At 38.0% G+C, this 18920-nt stretch overlaps 1 protein-coding gene across 1 annotated transcript in view; it reads right to left on the bottom strand.

The window, feature by feature from the left end:
• Positions 1–18858, bottom strand: part of DNAJB4 (DnaJ (Hsp40) homolog, subfamily B, member 4) — a 36303-nt gene extending 17445 nt beyond the window's left edge. Inside the window, exon 1 of the mRNA XM_011997373.1 lies at positions 18721–18858. The gene's annotated coding sequence lies outside the window, so the exon portion shown is untranslated. The remainder of the gene's footprint in view (positions 1–18720) is intronic.
• Positions 18859–18920: the final 62 nt, after the last annotated feature.

The raw sequence follows: 18920 nt of genomic DNA, 5'->3' as shown, positions 1-18920 counted from the left end.
CTCCTGGGTTTTAAGAAATCTCTGCCCCGGCCTCCCGAATAGCTGGGATTACAGGTGCGTGCCACTACGCCCAGCTAATTTTTTTGTATATTTAGTAGAGACGAGGTTTTGCCGTCTTGGCCAGGCTGGTCTTGAACTCCTGACCTCGATCCACCCACCTCAGCCTCCCAAAGTGCTGGGATTACAGGCATGAGCCACCACGCCCGGCCATGACATTTCTTATACAGTGATTCATATTAGAAAATTATGACCTCCATTTCCCAATACTTCCTGTCCAAGAATAAGCAAATAAACTGAGGCTCTTTTATACTCTGTTAATAGTGCTTTAGATATTTGAATATATAACCTCAGAGCATATAAAGGTGATTATAATATTTGCCAAGGTGAAACCCAGGGAATATTAATATAGTGGTTAAAGCACAGATTTTGGAGCCGGAGTGCCTGGGTTAGAATCCTGGTAACACTACTTATAGCTGTAAGACCTTGAACTTAAATCTCTCTGACCTCAGCTTCCTCATCTGTCAAATAGAGTTAACTCTGTTAACTGTTAAGTTGGTAACATTAATACCAATTTAGGACTGTTGTGAGGATTAAATGGGATCAATGTGTGATATACTTAAATGTGATTGGCACATAGTGAGGACTACCAAAGTGTTAGCTGCTCTTATGACGATGATAATCTCATATGAACTTGAAATTTTTTTCCAGAAAAATTACTACACCATATGTATAACAAAATGTTCTTATTTACAAGCATACATGCACACACACTCACACATACACAGCTGTCCAATTGGTATTTCTAAATATTCCAGTTAATATTTGCTACTCATTCATGTTGATTTTGTTAAAACTTAAAATCATTAAAACTTCCCATAGGTAGCATTCATTATATTTCAATTCCAGTGTTTATATTCTTAAAGTATATATCTTTGATTTTGGAGTCAGAAGATCTGTCCAGTCTTAATATCTGTCGATGCCTCACATATCTCACTTGTACTAAATTACTTGAAAATTACCTAGGGGAAACCATTATTTATCAATTTCTCTTAAAGGGCTAGCATAAAAGAATAAAGACTTAAGAATCTGAATACTTGGTTTCCAATCTCAGTTATCCCACTTAACAGGTGAGTAACTTAGATAAATCATTTAAATTATCTGAATACCTAGCTCACAAAGATTATTGTAAGAGTCAGATAATACATGTGACAACACTACAATTTATATGACATCTACATATAAATTATTTTCAGTATTTTAAGCTATATAAACTATTTTGCTACCACTTGGATGTTTATTGACAAATAGTCTCCTTTGACTCAGGAAGTTTTACTTGGCATAAAACATTACAATAACTACCAGATTCACCCCCAAAGGAGTCTGGCATCACCCAAGATCATGCCTCTTGCCAAGTTCCCTTATCAGACCATTATCTCTGAATTTTACTATCTTCTCACACAGTGTTTAAAAAAAAAAAAACAAAAAACCTGTTCTACGCCTTCCCCATAATAACATGTATATAACACTTTACAGTTTATAATATACTTGCATATGCTTTCTCACATGTAATCTGCACATACATCTGATACTCAAGTGATAAGATTTCAAAGAGCTTTTCTATAACTACAGTCTAATAATGAGCTAAGATATTCTTGACAATAGTTAAACATACACTGTTCCAATATTAACATAAAACTAGAGGGTACTAGGCTGTCTATCCTAATGTTTCACCTGTTTTTAAGATATCTAAATAGTTACATAAAATCAAATTATTGGCCATTTAATAATGGACTATATCTTAGCTCTACATATTATTGTTTCCTAAAAAGCCAGTAAGCACTAAGAGGCATCAGTACCATAGATTGCTGTAGAGCAAATGCTTGATGTAAGTCTGGAACTCAGACCCCCAATTCTCATTCCTGTGAAAAGGTTCCAGAGCATAATAGTTAAAATACCTATCAATTTTGTGATGGCTGCAAATGCAACTTTGTCTTTAGGGGAAAAATAGGGAAATTTTTATTTATTTATTGTGTGTGTGTTGCCAAGATACAGACCCATAAAATCTATCTATTTATTTATTTATTTAGAGACAGGGTCTCACTCTGTCGCCCAGGCTGAGGTGCAGTGGCACAATCTCAGCTCACTGCAGCCTCGACCTCCTGAGCTCAAGTGATTTGCCCACCTCAGCCCCCAGAGTAGCTGGGACCACAGGCATGCGCCACTGTGCCTGGCTAATTTTTCTATTTTTAGTACAGATGGGGTTTCGCCATGTTGACCAGGCTGGTCTAGAACTCCTGGCCTCAAGCGATCCACCCACCTTGGCCTCCCAAAGTGCTGAGATTACAGGCGTGAGCCACCGCGCTCAGCTGAGAAATGTTAAAGAGATTCACTTATTACCTTATCTATTTTACAAGCTGAAAGATGTAAACTTAAGGCAAGTGTCCTTAAGACATTAAATCCTATCCATTTAAGCTTAAATTGTTCTAGAAATCCTACTCCCCCATGCCCCTTACCTATAAATGTCCTTTCTTAGAAAATGGCAGTAGTTTGGATTCATATTTGGAATTTGTCAATAGTATCTGACTGTCCATTTTATAGTTTTGATGGATACACAAACTGTTTTAAAAGTTGGTTATCATAGTGCACATTTCCTATGAGTAAAGTATTTCAATCACTCAGCAAATACTTATGGAGTGCTTATTTTGTGTCACACACTATTTTAGGTGCTGTTAACTAGATAGACATTATCCTTGCTCTCATTCAACTCACATTCTAGAGGGGGAAGACAAACAATAAAAAGTTAATAATGAAATGAGATCGTTTTAAGAGCTTTAAAGATAGTAAAACAGAGGCCGGTGCGGTGGCTCACGCCTGTAATCCCAGTACTTTGGGAAGCTAAGGACTGCAAATCACTTGAGGCCAGGAGTTCAAGACCAGCCTGGCCACCATGGCAAAACCCCATCTCTACAGAAAATACAAAAATTAGCTGGGCATGGTGGTGCGCACCTGTGATCCCCAGCTACTCAGGAGGCTGAGGTGAAAGGATCATTTGGGCCTGGGAGGTGGAGGTTGCAGTGGGCCAAGATCACGCCACTATACTCCAAACTGGGTGACAGAGGGAGACTCTGTCTCAAAAAGAAGAAAAAAAAAGTTAATTATTATCCTCAACTTGGGCTGGAGTGGTGGGGATAAGAAAGACTTCAGAACAGAAAAATGTGAGCAAAGTCATTAAAGACTGATAGATTTTGAAAGAGAAAGGGAGAATTTGCAATTTGGATCAGGAACACAAAGTCAAGAAGCAAAAGAGCATAAAATGTATTTGATACAGCAAAAATACTGGTTGAGATTAATGCATGCAAGTTAGGAAGGCTTGCCCTAGGAAGCTGGCAGAAAATAAGTTATGGTCAGATTGTTCGAAGTTTTTATTTTTTATTGGGACAGGGTTTTACTGTCACCCAGGCTGGAGAGCAGTGGCATTGTCACAGATCACTGCAGCCATGATCTCCTGGGCTCAGCCTCCCAAGTAACTGGGATTACAGGCTAACATCACCAGTACATCTGGCTAATATATATACATACATATTTTGTAAAGACAGGTTCTCACTATGTTTCCCAGGCTGGTCTCGAACTCCTGGGCTTAAGCAATCCTCCTGTCTCAACCTCCCAGTGTTGGGATTAGAGGCATGAGCAACTGCACCCAGCTGAAAGTTTTTAATGTCACACTTGATGACTGCTCTTTCATGCTCTTCAAAAAGCACTAATTCAATAGTTTGGTCTTTGAAAAAAAATTACTTGAAGAGGTTGCTTCATTTCTTAAGTGTCCATTTATTTCCAAACCAATGAAATTACTTCTCTGGTTGTCAGTAAGGTAAAGGGTTCTTAACAAAGTTTCATTAATAATTTGTAAGCTTCCTGGCCAGGTGCTGTGGCTCACACCTGTGGTTCTAGCTACTCTAGAGGCTGAGGCAGGAGGATCACTTGAGCCCAGGAGATTAAGATTGCAGTGAGCCACGATCGCAGTCCACCCGGGTGACAGAGATTCTGGCTCAAATAATAATAATTTGTAAGCCTCCAAGAGCACCAACATAAGATGGCAAACTAACTTGAAATGGTTAGTAGGAAAAAAAATTTTAGTCATAATTCTCTGTGGACTATTGTCTGTATCATCAAAATTTCCATTTTATCACTATAGTAATGTTACTAATTCCCCAGGTTTTCAAATTTTGACACTGTGTCATGGCTTGGTTTTATAATACTTTCCCTGAACGAAGCACTATAAAATACACATTTAAATTTTGTGCCTAGTGGTCTTTAAAACAATATTTTAAACTAAGTTTAAATAATTAAAAAGTACACGCCTTTCAAAAAATAAGAAAATAAACTTGCTTTAAATGTATAAAAATTACTAGATTTGGAGACACCTAGGGATCAGACATATTTTATACTTAAAAAAATAAATCAGCCAGGTGCAGTAGCTCACACCTGTAATCCCAGTACTTTAGAAGCACGAGGTGAGAGGATCACTTGGGCCCAGGAGTTTGAGACTAGCCTGGGCAACAAAGTGAGAACTCCATCCCTACAAAAAAAATTTACAAATTAGCCAGGCATGGTGGCGTGTGCCTGTAGTCCCAGGTACTCAGGAGGCTGCTGAGGCAGGAGGATGGCTTGAGTCCAGGAGGTCAAGGCTGCATATGGGCCATGATTATGCCACTGTATTCAAACCTGAGTGACAGAGTAAGACCCTGTATCCAAAATATATATATATATACACACACATATACTTTCCTTTTTGGGGGCATATAGAACTAACTTATTCTAACTGGGATGAATAAAATATTCAAGCAACAACTAGCCCTTCTTTCTTACCCTCTTTTACAAGAAGTCCTTAAAAGCTTGCTAATGACTAGTGAATGTACAGTGAGCTAATATACTTTTCTGGCATTCTGAAATAATTTAAAATAAAGAGTTTTTTTTTTTTAAATTTTGTTTTTTGAGACAGACTCTCTCTGTTGCCCAGGCTGGAGTGCAATGGCACAGTCTGGGCTCACTGTAACCTCCACCTCCCGAGTTCAAGTGATTCTCCTATTTCAGCCTCCCAAGTAGCGGGGACTACAGGCATGCGCCACAACACCTGGCTAATTTAAAATGAAGTGTTCTTTACACTGATTTTAAACACTGAGTTAGGCCCAGGATGATAGCTCACACCTATAATCCCAGTACTTTAGGAGGCCAAGGCAAAAGGATCACTTGAGTCTAGTAGTTCAAGACCAGCTGAGCGACATAGTGAGACCTCGTATCTACAAAAAATAAAACAAATTAGCCAGGTGTGGTGGCATGCACCTATAGTCCTAGCTACTTGGGCAGCTGAGGCAGGAGGATCACTTGAGCCCAGGGAGTTGAGGCTGCAATGAGCCATGATCACGATGTCACTGCACTTCAAGTCTGGGCAACAGAGCAAGACTGTCTCAAAATGAAAAAACAAAACCAAAAACACCGTATTAGCCAAAAAGTTAAAAAAAGAGCTACAGAGTTTCTAGATCATTTAAAATGGGTCTTTATAAACTAATATTTCATTATAACACTTTTCCTGTGTTGAAAGATCACACTATTTAGACCAGTGCTGTCCAACAGAAATATAAAGCAAGCTACAAACGCAAGCCACATTTCTAGAAACTATATTTTAAAAGTAAAAAGAAACATGAAATTAATTTTAATAATGTATTTTATTTAACCTAGTAAACCCAAAATATTATAATTGCAGCATTTAATCAAAATACAAATTATCAATGAAATACTTTACACTCTTTATTTTTTGTACTAAATATTTGAAATACAGTACGTATTTTACACTTTGACCTCAATTCAGATAGGTACATTTCAGTAGCTTAACAGCCTCATGTGGCTAGTGGCTACTGTGTTGGACAGTGCAGATCTAGCGGTTCCTTCTAGTCAGTAGTGTTATAATCGAGTTTTTCAGAAACTTCAGCCTGTGAACCTCAGCCCAAGTATACCACATATACATACCTCTCACATGCACACTTAGGGTAAATAAAGTCTTAACAGGTAAACTCTAAAAAGATGTTCATTTTTACTTATAAAATAGTATTACATCGTTCATCTATATAAAATATGTGAGCATTTTTTTCAAAATAATACTTTACACTTAAAGTAGTACGAATGGATTTACACACTTAGTTGACATATACTTTCACAATGTTTAACTGTAAAAGCGACACTCCTAAATGAGGAATCTATGTGATTTTCACTTTTATGTTTTCTAAAATGTCTCTTCTCATACTCTTTTCTTATATGTGACCTGAGATGTTACCTTAACTGGCTCATGAGAAAAAGGAGAGTAGTTTAAAAAACAAAGAGAGAGAGAGAGAGAGAGTTTAAGGAGTACAGAGGGAAAAAAAAGTCTGTAGCCCAAGAGATAAGGCAGGAGGAGAGGATATGCAGCTGTTTCACTGAACTATTAGGCTCTTAGTCAAGACTGCAACCGATTATTTAGCAAGTTTGTTCAGCTAATTGTTCACAATTCTCGAATATTTTTTTTTCTTTTTTTTTTTTTTTTTTTTGAGACAGTCTTGCTCTGTCACCCAGGCTAGAGTGCAGTGGTTTGATTATGGTTCATTGGAGTTTCAGCCTCTGGGGCTCAAGCAATCCTCCCAACTCAGCCTTCCAAATAGCTGGGACTACAGGCATGTGCCACCATGGCTAGCTATTTTTTTTTTTTTTCTTTTGTAGATACAGGGTCTCCCTATTTTGCTCAGGCTAGTCTTGAACTCCTGGGCTGAAGCTATCTTCCCACCTCAGCCTCCCAAAGTGCTAGGATTACAGGTGTGAGCCATTGTGCCTGGCCTCTCAAATGATTTAATTTAAATCAGTACCAGACTTTAACTATGAATTATCTTTATAGTATATTGCATCCATTAAGACATAATCATCAAACCACTGCTACCATGGAGACTTAACTATGATTCAAAGACTTTAATAATGGCTAATAAATACAAGTATTAGAACATTTATATAAATAAGCCAACATGTCCTACAGCATTTACCAACTACTATAAAATTCGGCCATTGACTACCTAATCGCAAATGCATGAGCTTGAACTATTGTAACTGTCTAAAGAAGGATATTTATAGTAAGAGAAAAAAAATAGGATCTCTAAAATAATTTAACTGTAAATGGATGGGTTTTAATGTTCAAGTTATTAACATTTCAAAAAATAACCTTTTTATTATCTAGGTCAAATCAGCATACCAAGCCAACCATTACTGAGACTCCGCTGTGCTATACTATTACATGCAACATGAAGGATACAACAGTATAATACACAGTCGCTACCGTTAAGGAGTTTGTACTATAACTAGGCCAGGCACGGTGGCTCAAGCCTGTATCCCAGCACCTTAGAAGGCCAAGGAGGGCGGATCAATTGAAGTCAGGAGTTCAAGACCAGCCTGGCCAGCATGGTGAAACTCCATCTCTACTAAAAATACAAAAAAATTAGCCAGATGTGGTGGCACACACTTGTAGTCCCAGCTACTTGGGAGGCTGAGGCAGGATAATTGCTTAAACCCGGGAGGTGGAGGTTGCAGTGAGCCAAGATCGTTCCCCTGCACTCCAGCCTGGGTAACAGAGTGAGACTCCGTCTCAAAAAAGAGAAAAAAAAGAAAAAGGAGTTTATACTGTAACTACATAAAGTAATACGTACTGTCTATTGTTGCTTTTGCCAGACAGTGGTAGAGCTGAGTAGTTGCAGTAGAGACTGTATGGCCCACAAGGCCTAAAATAGTTACCGTCTGGCCCTTACCAGGAAATGTTTGCCAACTTCTGCTTTATACAAATTATTCTTCACTGAAGGGAGAGGAAAGTCTAAATAAAGCACTAAACATGATAAAATTTTATTGCATCTAGCAAACTTTAAAAACTATAGTTTTTACAATAAACACTCAGAAATACGCCAGGCGCAGTGGCTCAAGCCTGTAATCCTAGCACTTCGGGAGGCTGAGGCGGACAGATGACCTGAGGTCAGGAGTTTGAGACCAGCCTGGCCAACGTGGTGAAACCCTGTCTCTACTAAAAATACAAAAATTAGCCAGGTGTGGTAGCACATGCCTGTAATTCCAGCTACTCAGGAGGCTGAGGCAGGATAATCGCCTGCACCTGGGAGACAGAGGTTGTAGTGAGCTGAGATTGCACCATTGCACTCCAGCCTGGGCAACAGAGACTCTGTCTCAAAAAAAAATAATAAAGGTCAACATGCTTTTGCTTGTCCGACGGTAAAATGAAACTTACATGCTGATTCTCAACCTGGACATAAATGCTAAAGGGAATATATTAAAATATTTAAAGTGTGAGGTGAGATGCTTATCAAAAAGGGTGGCATATGTTTTAAAAGGCAGAGAAAGACTGTTTTAATAATCATACCTCTGTATTGTTCCCCTTGACCATTCCCATCTAATTCATCGGTTCTAGTCATAAATGATTTTGGTTAATTCCCAAAACAAAATTTACCCTGAAGTAGTTGACTCTTATTTGTTATGTTCTATAAAACCCATAGTTATGTTCTATAAAATATTTGCCATGGTTATGTTCTATAAAATCCATAGTTATGTTCTATAAAATATTTGCCATGGTTATGTTCTATAAAATCCATAGTTATGTTCTATAAAACATTTGCCATGGTTATGTTCTATAAAGTCATCCTGAATGCTAAATTAGAGAATACTGAATCATCGCCCCTAAGGGAAATACAGGTTAGGTTCCTGTCAGGCTCTGGTCACATTTCATCACTGATCAATACATAACCTCTTCTATGTGTATTTCTGTTAAAGACACCTTAATAATATATATTGTTGATTCACTGACATTGAACTCATAGCCAACAGAACTATGACTCATGCCTGATAAAGCTTACCTAACACGAATTTTCTCTGTAAGGCACATCACAGCCTTCTTGTGCTCAGCAACACTAGACAGCACTTTAGCACTATGCTTAGAGGCCATTTTAAATAGTAAAGTCACCAATAAAAAAAAATAGAAAGCACAAAAATACAAAAATGTGGCACTAAATGGACCATGAAAAGGAGGTTTAGAAGTATGAGAGCTGAAACATGAGGGCAGAGCACTGACTTGTTCAACCTCAGCTAGTTCATTTTTTCTGTGCAGAGATGGTGGGAGGGGTCGCACTATGTTGCCCAGGCTGGTCTTGAACTCCTGGCCTCAAGCAATCCTTCTGCCTCAGCCTCCCAAGGTGGTGGGATTACAGATGTGAGCCTCTGTGCAAAGCTCAGCTAGTTCTTAAATTTTTTGCCACTCTGAACATGCGTATGTCTAAAAATGACCTTGAAAGCATTTTGAGTATTCATTTTGGGGTTACAAATACATTTAGGTGAGTAGGCAAATTCATAAACACAGAATTGACAAATAATGAGAAACAACTGTATAATAATATCATTACTGAGAATCTTCTGCATTAACCATAATCAGTTAAAAAAAATTGTTTTTGAACAGTAACATTAACAAGTACACAGGCACCAAAGTTAATACCTTTGAAGTGATTATTTGTTATATATAAAGCAAGTAGGGTATGTGTGTAGGTGTATTTCCCTCTTCCCTACTCCAGGAGCCCTTCACCTAGCTTACTCCTGCTTTGAGACTCACCGTGTAGCTGGGCTTCTGTGAAGCCCAAATTTGGGTTAGATTCCCCGGAACTTGAGCTCCTACAGTTCCCCCCATATCTCCACTGTATTACACATCACCTTATATAACCATCCGTGTGTTTAATGCCCTTCCACTGGATTGTAACCAGTGGGGTCTTGTTTTATTTTATTTCTAGAACAAGGTGTTTACAATACATTGCTGTTCAATAAACTTTTACTGAATGAATGAATCACAAAGAGATGAGTAGTAACAAAAACCTAAAGTAGGATGACTATGATATAAACAGACCAACAGGTAGGATTAAGTAGTAAGAAATAGCATCTGTATAATTTGCCCATCAGCTGGATGTAGGGAAGAGGAAGGATTTCAGACTGCCCATTTCTGGATTGACAAAGGTGTGCACAGTTGTGCTACTAATGAAAGTCTAGAATATAAGAAGAGTACTTTTGAAGTGGAAAGACAAGCTCTACTGTGAACATTCCTGTAACCTTATTAATAACCCCTTCATCTATGCTACTTCAATAGTTGATAAGTTTTGCTGCCTAAGACTGCATTCCTAGTTACTTATTTCTCTGGCTAACTACCTCATTAAAATGTAAGACAATATAAGGTAAATTTTATTTAATTTTTGACTCTCCAAAAACCAGCACAATGATAGTGTTGCATCTCTAAATCAATCTTGGAACTACCTATCATTGGACTTAAGAGATTCTCTTACTTAAAGCTGAAGGCATCCTAACACCACTAGTGTCCAAAAACCAAAAGATAGAAACTATTTCATGAAGGATATAGAAAAGTAAAGAAAGATGATAGAAAAGTATCTGTAAGAGTGAGAACAATTTTGGTTTCAGTAGTAATAGTTAATCCTGGTAAGCACTCAAAAAAAATTAACAATGTGCAAGCATTATTCTAAAAACACATGTATCCTCATTGTCTCTCAGAATTCTATGAGGTAGACAGAATTGTGACCAATAAAAGTAGAAGCCAGAATGCAGTAAATTGACCATTAAGAGGGAAATGAAAATGAAATAGTAAATTTAAATATTTCTAAAAAGCTGTCTGAAGTAAAGGACATAGTGGTGTAACAAAGAAAGGATAAGGGAGGTTTTAAGATAATCCAGAGAAGAAAACAATATAGAGGAGGATATTTAAAAACATATAAGACATCTAATAAAAGAAGTAATTGCTTAAATGACATCTCAAAGATAAGATTTGATGTGATTTGATACCAAGAGTACCAGTAGAGGAGACTTGAATAAAATTAGAGGTGGGCTCTGAGATCAAAAGGAAATAGATGACAATTTATAAATTTGAAAGTAAAAGGACTAGGAAGACAAAGAAATTCATATACAGTATCAATACTCTGTTTAAAAAGAGAGGGATCAGGGGACATCCACTGCTAAGGATTCAGAGTAAAGTAGGGTGTTTGATAAGAATGGTGGTATTTCAGTATGTCAGTTATGGAAAATAGGGAAGCAGCTGATCAGAAACAAACAATTACTAAATCCCACTAAGGACCCAGCTGAAACCAGAAACCATCATGAATGAACATTCATTTATTTACAAATTTTTATTACGGACCTTTCATATGCCAAGGCACCTTTCTAGGTGTTAGGGATACAGTATGAACAAAAATCCCTGCCTCATTCTCTGTACATTCTAGTGGGGGGAGAGAGAAAAATTTTTAAATACTGTGAGTTGTGTTAGATAGTGGCAGAAGATAAGAAAAATAAAGCAGAAAACGGAAATAAGGGTATTAAAAATTTAGATGGGGGGCCAGAAATGATTTCAGATTAAATGATATTCGCACCACTATCTGAAAGGAAAGGAGGAAAGCTATGCATCCGTTATGCTAGAACTTATCGGATAGAGGGAAATATCAAACACCAAAGCCTAGAAGTGAAGGAATGCAAGGCATCTTTGAGGAACTGCAAGGTGGCTGAGTCAGAATGATAGAGATGGTGAAGGGGTTGAAAGATGATCAGAGAAATAACAGTTGCAATACAGAGCCTTGTAGGCCACTAAGGACTTTGACTTACATTCTGAGGGAAGATACAATGCCATTGGAGAGTTTTATGCAGACTGATAGGTCACTTTGATTCTTAAGAATGTGGGAAAGATGGTGGGCAAGGGTGGAAGACCAATAAGAACTGATGGGCACAGTGGCTCAGACCTGTAATCTCAGCACTTTGGGATGCTGAGGCAGGAAGATAGCTTGAGGCCAGGAGTTTCAGACTAGCCTGGGCAATATAACGATACTCCACCTCTACAAAAGATAAAAAAAGTCAGCCAGATACGGTGGGCACGTGCCTGTAACTCTAGCTACTCAGAAGGCCAAGGCAGGATTGCTTGAGCACAGGAGTTTGAGGTTACAGTGAGCTCTGATTATACCACTGCACTCAAGCCTGAGTGACAAAGTGAGACACTGTCTCTGGAAAAAAAAATTATTTTTATATATATATACACACACACACATTCAGGTGGTTTGGCCCACGATGTAGCAGTGGAGGTGATGAGAAGTGGTGAACTTCTGGATATATTTTAAAGGTAGAGCCAACAGGATTTCCTGGTGAATCAGACAGGGGATGTGAGGAAAAACCAATAATGACACCAAGGTTTTTCAACTTCAGCAAACAGAGAACAGACTTGCTACTTACTAAAATAGAGAGGGGAGAAGCGAGAAACTGGGGAGTTCAATATTGCACATATAAAATAAAGATGCATGGGGCCAGGCGCAGTGGCTCAAACTGGTAATCTCAGCACTTTGGGAGGCCAAGGCAGGAGGATTGCTTAAGGCCAGGAGTTTGAGACCAGTCTAGGCAACATAGTGAGACCCCATCTCTACAAAAAATTTAAAAATTAGCCAGGTATGCTGATGCATGCCTGTAGTCCTACTACTCAGGAGGCTGAGGCAGGGGGATCACTTGAGCCCAGAAGCTCAAGGCTGCGGTGAGCTATAATTGCACCACTGCACTTCAGTTTGAGGGACAGAGATCCTGTCTCTTAAGAAAATAATAAACAAATAAGATGCATGGAAATTCCAGTAGGCAGTTGGATATGTGAGTCTGGCATTCACAGCAGTCCAGACAAAAGACAAAAATTTGGGAAGAGTGTAGGTGATATTTAAAACCATGAGTCTAGAGGAAATTACTAGAATCATTGATAGGGTAAAAGGGCACAAGGATTGAGTCCCAGCATTCACAAATGCAGTAGTAATAATAACTATTACTAGGAAAGTGGGGCCTCTCCCTCACCCCTGAGATGATCCTAATTATTCTAAGCCAGTATGACACTTTATATAGAGTAAGCCTGTGACTCAGCTCTGGTCAAGACAAGGCTATAAGACTGGCAGTTGTGGGCAGGGGTGGAGGGTAGGGTTGGTAGCAGAAACTTTCCCCTTCCATTTAACAATCATGACTGCATGATACCTGGAACTGTGGCAACCATTATGCAATCATTAGGGGAGTTAAGTCAAGAAGCTGAGGATGGTAGAGGGCAAAGATGAAAAAAACATGGGTACCTCATTAATTGTTAAGCTGCTAATCAACCAGCCTTAGAGCCACTCTACCCCTGGATTTTTTGTTATTATTTAAGCCACTTAAAAAGGGTTTTCATTACTTGTGGTCAAAAGTATCTGGATACAATAATCTCACTTAATTTTCAAAACAATGCTTAGGGTGCCAAAGAGTAAACAAACTCAAAAAAGGTTAAAGAATTTAGCAAGATCACGGAAGTAGCAAATGGTGATTTGAAGTTCATCTGACTCCAAAGTCTATTTGAACTGATTAAGAGTTGTTGATTTAAAGAATGGACACTACTAAAAGGCAAAGGGGAGTGGGAGTTGAGAATTACTGAAGTGACTGGCAAAGAAGGAAAGCTAGCAAGTAAGAGATGGAAAGAAAAGAGAAGTGTCAAAAGACTAGAGGAATGGAAGAAGTACATTAGGAAACAAACTGACGAGGTCATCTCGAGCAGAATATCAGACTTGAAGATTTTTATTGTTTGAGTTGTCTGGATGAAGACTAGATGCAGGCTGTGGCCATAAGTAGTGAGGAAATCGCATTCTGAGTAGTTAAGGATTAATGCAGTAATATTTACTACATGGCACACATTATTTTATGCACTTGGGATTCAGTGGTATGTGATCTGAGATGAAGTTCCCGAGCTGTAACCTGGCCAAAGGCTTGAAGTCTTTACCCCAAGATATAAACAGAGCAAAAGAATCAGGCTGACAATAAGGATGACAATGGCTCACATTCATGAGCTTGTTTCAAATAATTTAACACACACTAGGAAATTAAATATTTGATGAATGAATAATCTATCTGATCAGCTTCTCCCATTCTGACTCTTCAAACCATTGCTTAATAAGCTACAGGCTATTATTGGTTAGACTGATACAAACAATTGTCTGAAAACAATAGGGAGTCTCTGCAAAGTGATCCATGGTTTCATTCCACCTTCACTCACTAGCATGCTCAAGACAAGACGGTGAGATATATGTCTATTTTGTTTACTACTGTAGCTCTAGCACTTAGAACAATGCCCAGAATTCTTGTTGAATTGAATAAATGAATAGATTAATTAGGACTTACTAGATGCCAGGCATTATTTTCATCTCAAAGGTAAATAAGATAGCTCCTGCCCTTGACAGTTTACTACCACTTAAAGGCTCTAAGTAAAACCTCTCAATCTTCATTTATATCAAAGTGCATAGTTAAGGAGCAAGGCTGCTAAGAATCTAAAGGTAATATCTGTCCTGGATAAAAGGAGTTTAAAGCTTAACAAGCACTTAAATTTTTTTAAATTACCATTCTTGCTTGAAAAATTAGTATTTGTATTATTGCTACAATTAGATAACCTGGCATACAATGATTATGATAAATCACAGAAAAACAGTACCTCCAGATGTTTCTTCTAAAAAAAATTAATTCCTTTTTCTTAAGTACACGTCCCTTCAAATATTTTTTTAAATGAAGTGAAAATATCAGTTAATATGAAGCAACATAAAAGAACAAATGGAATCAGAAGGCAAATTCCAAAGAGATCACTGCTATAAATAGAGACATGGAAATGTCAGAACAGAGAAGCAAAGTTCCACTAAAAAACAACAAAATTGTTATACCAAATGAGTCTTGTATCTCGAACCCACCCACTTCCAGTTAAGGATTTCACTGGCAAAGATCCTTATCTTTCAATAACCTATTTTCAGAAAGAAACGCTGTCAGTAAAGGTAGACATCCTGATTATAAAAATTAAGACGTTTTTGGTTCTGTACAGATTCTTCTTCCTCTTGTACCTAAGAAGCAGAAAACCTCCAACCCAAACACCGATGCTTCATATAGAAGATATTTCACAAAATAAAAGAGCACTGGATTAGGAATCTAGTCTTGGCTCTGCAATTAATCTTGGCACTTTGTAGAAGGCACTCAGCAATCTGTATTAGTTTCCTCTAACATGAAATGAAACAAATGGGCGAGATTACCTTCAAGGTCTTTCTAAGACTGATATTCTAAGAAAAGTTTGTGTGAAGCTACCCTTCAGTGCCATCTGGCCTTAAAGGCCCTCCACATTCATAATCATATGTAGCTTTATAGGAAAATGTTAAGTGGAATAAGTAATTCAACTTGATATTTATTTAACTTTCACCAACATAAAAGCATACTGGGCAAACCAAAGAATAAGACCCGGTCCTTGACCAGCCCTCTTTTACACAGAGGGGAAAAGGGAGAGGACAGAATTTCTGTATTCATAACATTTACTACAATCTAGCCAGGGAAACAAAATTTAATTCACTTTAATTCCTCAAATATTAAATATGTTTTGTGTAAAAGGGTAGTTTTCAAATCTTGATGAGTAGAATCGACTATGATGCTTACTTTCTAAAAAAAAAAAAGAAAGAAATATAGATTCTCCAAAACATGATTCAGTAGGTCCAGGTAGGGCTAAGGTATCTGCATTTCTAAAAAGCACTCTTGATGATGCTGGTGACCTTTTTGTTAAGAAACTCTGCCTTAGTCTAGCTAACAAAAAGTTTGAGTTAGTCCAGTTAAAAGAAAAACTTTCAATTGATTCGTGAATAGGACATGTCCCAATTAAAAGTAGTTCAACGGCTTAGGGCTGAAGGGATAGGAAGGACTTTCATAGGATGAACGCAGAAACAAGGCAAAACATTTGATTAAAGTGGAGCAATAGTCTGATTTGGACTGATCCAGTGAAAAGTCTCTAGTTAAAGATTAATGGGCAGTTTCTGATTGGTTAAGACAGTTTACATTGAGTTAGGTTTTGGTTTGCTTATGTAGGAAGACAGGGCACTGGAGGTACCTCAGTCTAATCACTTCCCATTTAATTATTTTAACAGTTTAAAAAAAGATGTTTCTAGACTTCGAATTCATCTCAAGACTATATACCCCTAACTAGAAACAAACCGCAACCCATTAAAAATAAGCGAAAAGTCAGCCAGAGCTTGTACACTTGTGCATTTCAGCGGTTCTCAAATGTGTCTGCACTTTAGGATTAACCCAGGAAGCTTTTACAGATTCAAATATAGACCAATTAAATCAGTTTCTGGGAGCAAGAGTTAGGGCTAACCTTTCTTTCTTTCTTTTTTTTGAGACAGAATCTTGGTCTGTCACCCAGGATGGAGTGTAGTGGTGCGATCTCCGCTCACTACAAGCTCGGCCTCCCGGGTTCAGGCAATTCTCCTGCCTCAGCCTCCCGAGTAGCTGTGATTGCAGGCACCAGCCACCATGCCCGACTAATGTATTTTTAGTAGAGCCGGGGTTTTACCATGTTGGCCAGGCTGGTCTTGAACTCCTGACCTCAGGTGATCCACCCGCCTCGGCTTCCCAAAGTGCTAGGATTACAGGCGTGAGGCACCACGCCCGGCCCACCTTTCATATTTTTTAAAAGCTCCCTGTAGCCGATGTGCGTAACCACTGAATAAATAAAAGGTCACTGCAATTGGTTAGTCAGGTTAAGTTTCATGAAAAAAGACTATTTTTAATCGGGATTTTTTTATTTAGCTAAAGGTTAATGAAAAAGATAAATGTAATAGAAGAACTGATTATCTAAATATATGATCCAATAGGAAAAGAAACAATAAATGTTTTGACCACAAAAAAAGGGAGAATAAGAACAGTACCTACGTGAATTTTAGACATTTTGTTTTTGAGGCAACATGCAAAACCAAAGTTTTGTAGGTAGTTGTGCAGACACAGATTTGGAAACATCTGGGAAATAAGTATAGGATCAATTTACAGGAAATTATGTATATAGCAGCTTTATTATAAATTATTATAATGTATGCTATGGAATAAGCTAAACTCAATTAAGAACTGGATGATAAGGCCAGTTATTTAATTTAGATGCTTTCAGGAGTCCCAAACTTTCAATCTAACATTATTGAAGTAATAGGAAGCTGGGAGTGTTATGTCTTACAAGAAGAGGTGAAGAGATCTAAATTTCTCTCTAAAAATTAATAATCTATTTTCTATATATCCTATGATGCCCTGTTATGTCTGCCATGATCATAGTCAAAGGACAGATCCTGGCAATGAATGTGTGGAGTAACCAAACAAATGCTCCATTAATATTCAAAAAGGCCTTTTGTATAATACAGTAAAGATGTTTGTTCTTTTATTAGATTTGAAGAACACTGAAAAAGTTTGGAATGACACCTTAGCAACCCCCCAAATATTCCTCCCAGCTTCACTGAAGAGGTCCTAAAAAGCAGAATTTATTTATGTTTTCACAAAGAACCTTTATCTCAAGCATTAATTTTTCCAAAAGATTAACCTATCAAGAATTTCATTCTGGCCGGGTGCGGTGGCTCATACCTGTAATCCCAGCACTTTGGGAGGCCGAAGATGGATCACAAGGTCAGGAGTTCGAGGCCAGCCTGGCCAACACGGTGAAACACTGTCTCTACTAAAAATACAAAAATTAGCTGGGCGTAGTGGTGGGTGCCTGTCATCCCAGCTACTCGGGAGGCTGACACAGAAGAACTGCTTGAAGCCAGGAGGTGGAGGTTACAGTGAGCCGAGATCATGCCACTGCACTCCAGTCTGGGCAACAGGGCGAGACTCTGTCTCAAAAAAAAATTAGTCGGGCATGGTGGTGCACACCTGTAATCCCAGCTACTCCAGAGGCTGAGGAGCGAGAATCTGTTGAACCTGGGGGGGCCGAGGTTTCAGTGAGCCAAGATCGCGCCACTGCACTCCAGCCTGGGCCACGGAGCGAGCATTTAAAAAAAAAAAAAAAAAATTGAGGTCCTTACATATTTTTCAACATTCAATGATAACTAAAATAAATTGCGATATACATAAATTTGTTTTGAGGGTAAATTACAGCACTGTGGTAAATTACATTGATCCAAAGGTCTGATTGTATTGCCTAATTAATAAAATATGAAAAAATCAAGACATTCTCAAAATACAACTGGAAAATTTCTACTTAGCTATACACCCAACACTGCTTTTACTGTTTTTCTATATATTATGATTAGATCTGTAGTCCCATACATGCACTGATTTTTGAAAAGGAAATCCCACCAAAATTTATAGGAATGGCCATGAACACTGAAAGAGATCATCACAGATATAAATGAATACGACTGCATTAAAAGCTGATTAAAGGGAAATGATGGCTCACCTGTATCTACAAGCATATTAACTGCTATTTTGGTGCTTGAGCAAATGAACACATTACTTTTAGGTTTTCAGAAAGAATGCAGCATATATTTCTCACAATTACTCTTATGAGCTGCTGAAAAAGAATTTTTTTTAGACCTAACCAAATAATGCCACAAATGCCACAAAGTTGAGAAAGTTCATTTTACCTCATTCTTTGTTATTTAAATAGAAATAATTTTGGAAAAATAGTCACTGTGATATACTCAATAGTAAGTATCGTAACGATTCCTGAAACTACTATTAACACAGTAAACTGCCACGATATGTTGGAGAAAGTCTGAAGAAATGTCTGAAATTACTTGGTAACTTAAGTACATAAGATAAAATACCAATTTACACACACACACACACATATACCTAGTCCTGTGATGACAATTCAGAAGTTTACCTTACATTTGAATACCCACAAGCTGGGGTGGGAGAAACTACGCCTAAGAAGCTACAAAATCTATTTTGGCCAAGAAACAATGCTGTTCTTAACTTAAAAGACCTTAATAGTCCGGGCGCAGTGGCTCACGCCTGTAATCCCAGCACTTTGGGAGGCTGAGGCGGGTGGA

This window comes from Mandrillus leucophaeus, unplaced genomic scaffold (assembly GCF_000951045.1).
Source record: "Mandrillus leucophaeus isolate KB7577 unplaced genomic scaffold, Mleu.le_1.0 Scaffold539, whole genome shotgun sequence".
Taxonomy (NCBI): domain Eukaryota; kingdom Metazoa; phylum Chordata; class Mammalia; order Primates; family Cercopithecidae; genus Mandrillus; species Mandrillus leucophaeus.
The sequence above is the reverse complement of the archived record's forward strand: the minus strand, read 5'-3'. Positions and strand labels throughout refer to the sequence as shown.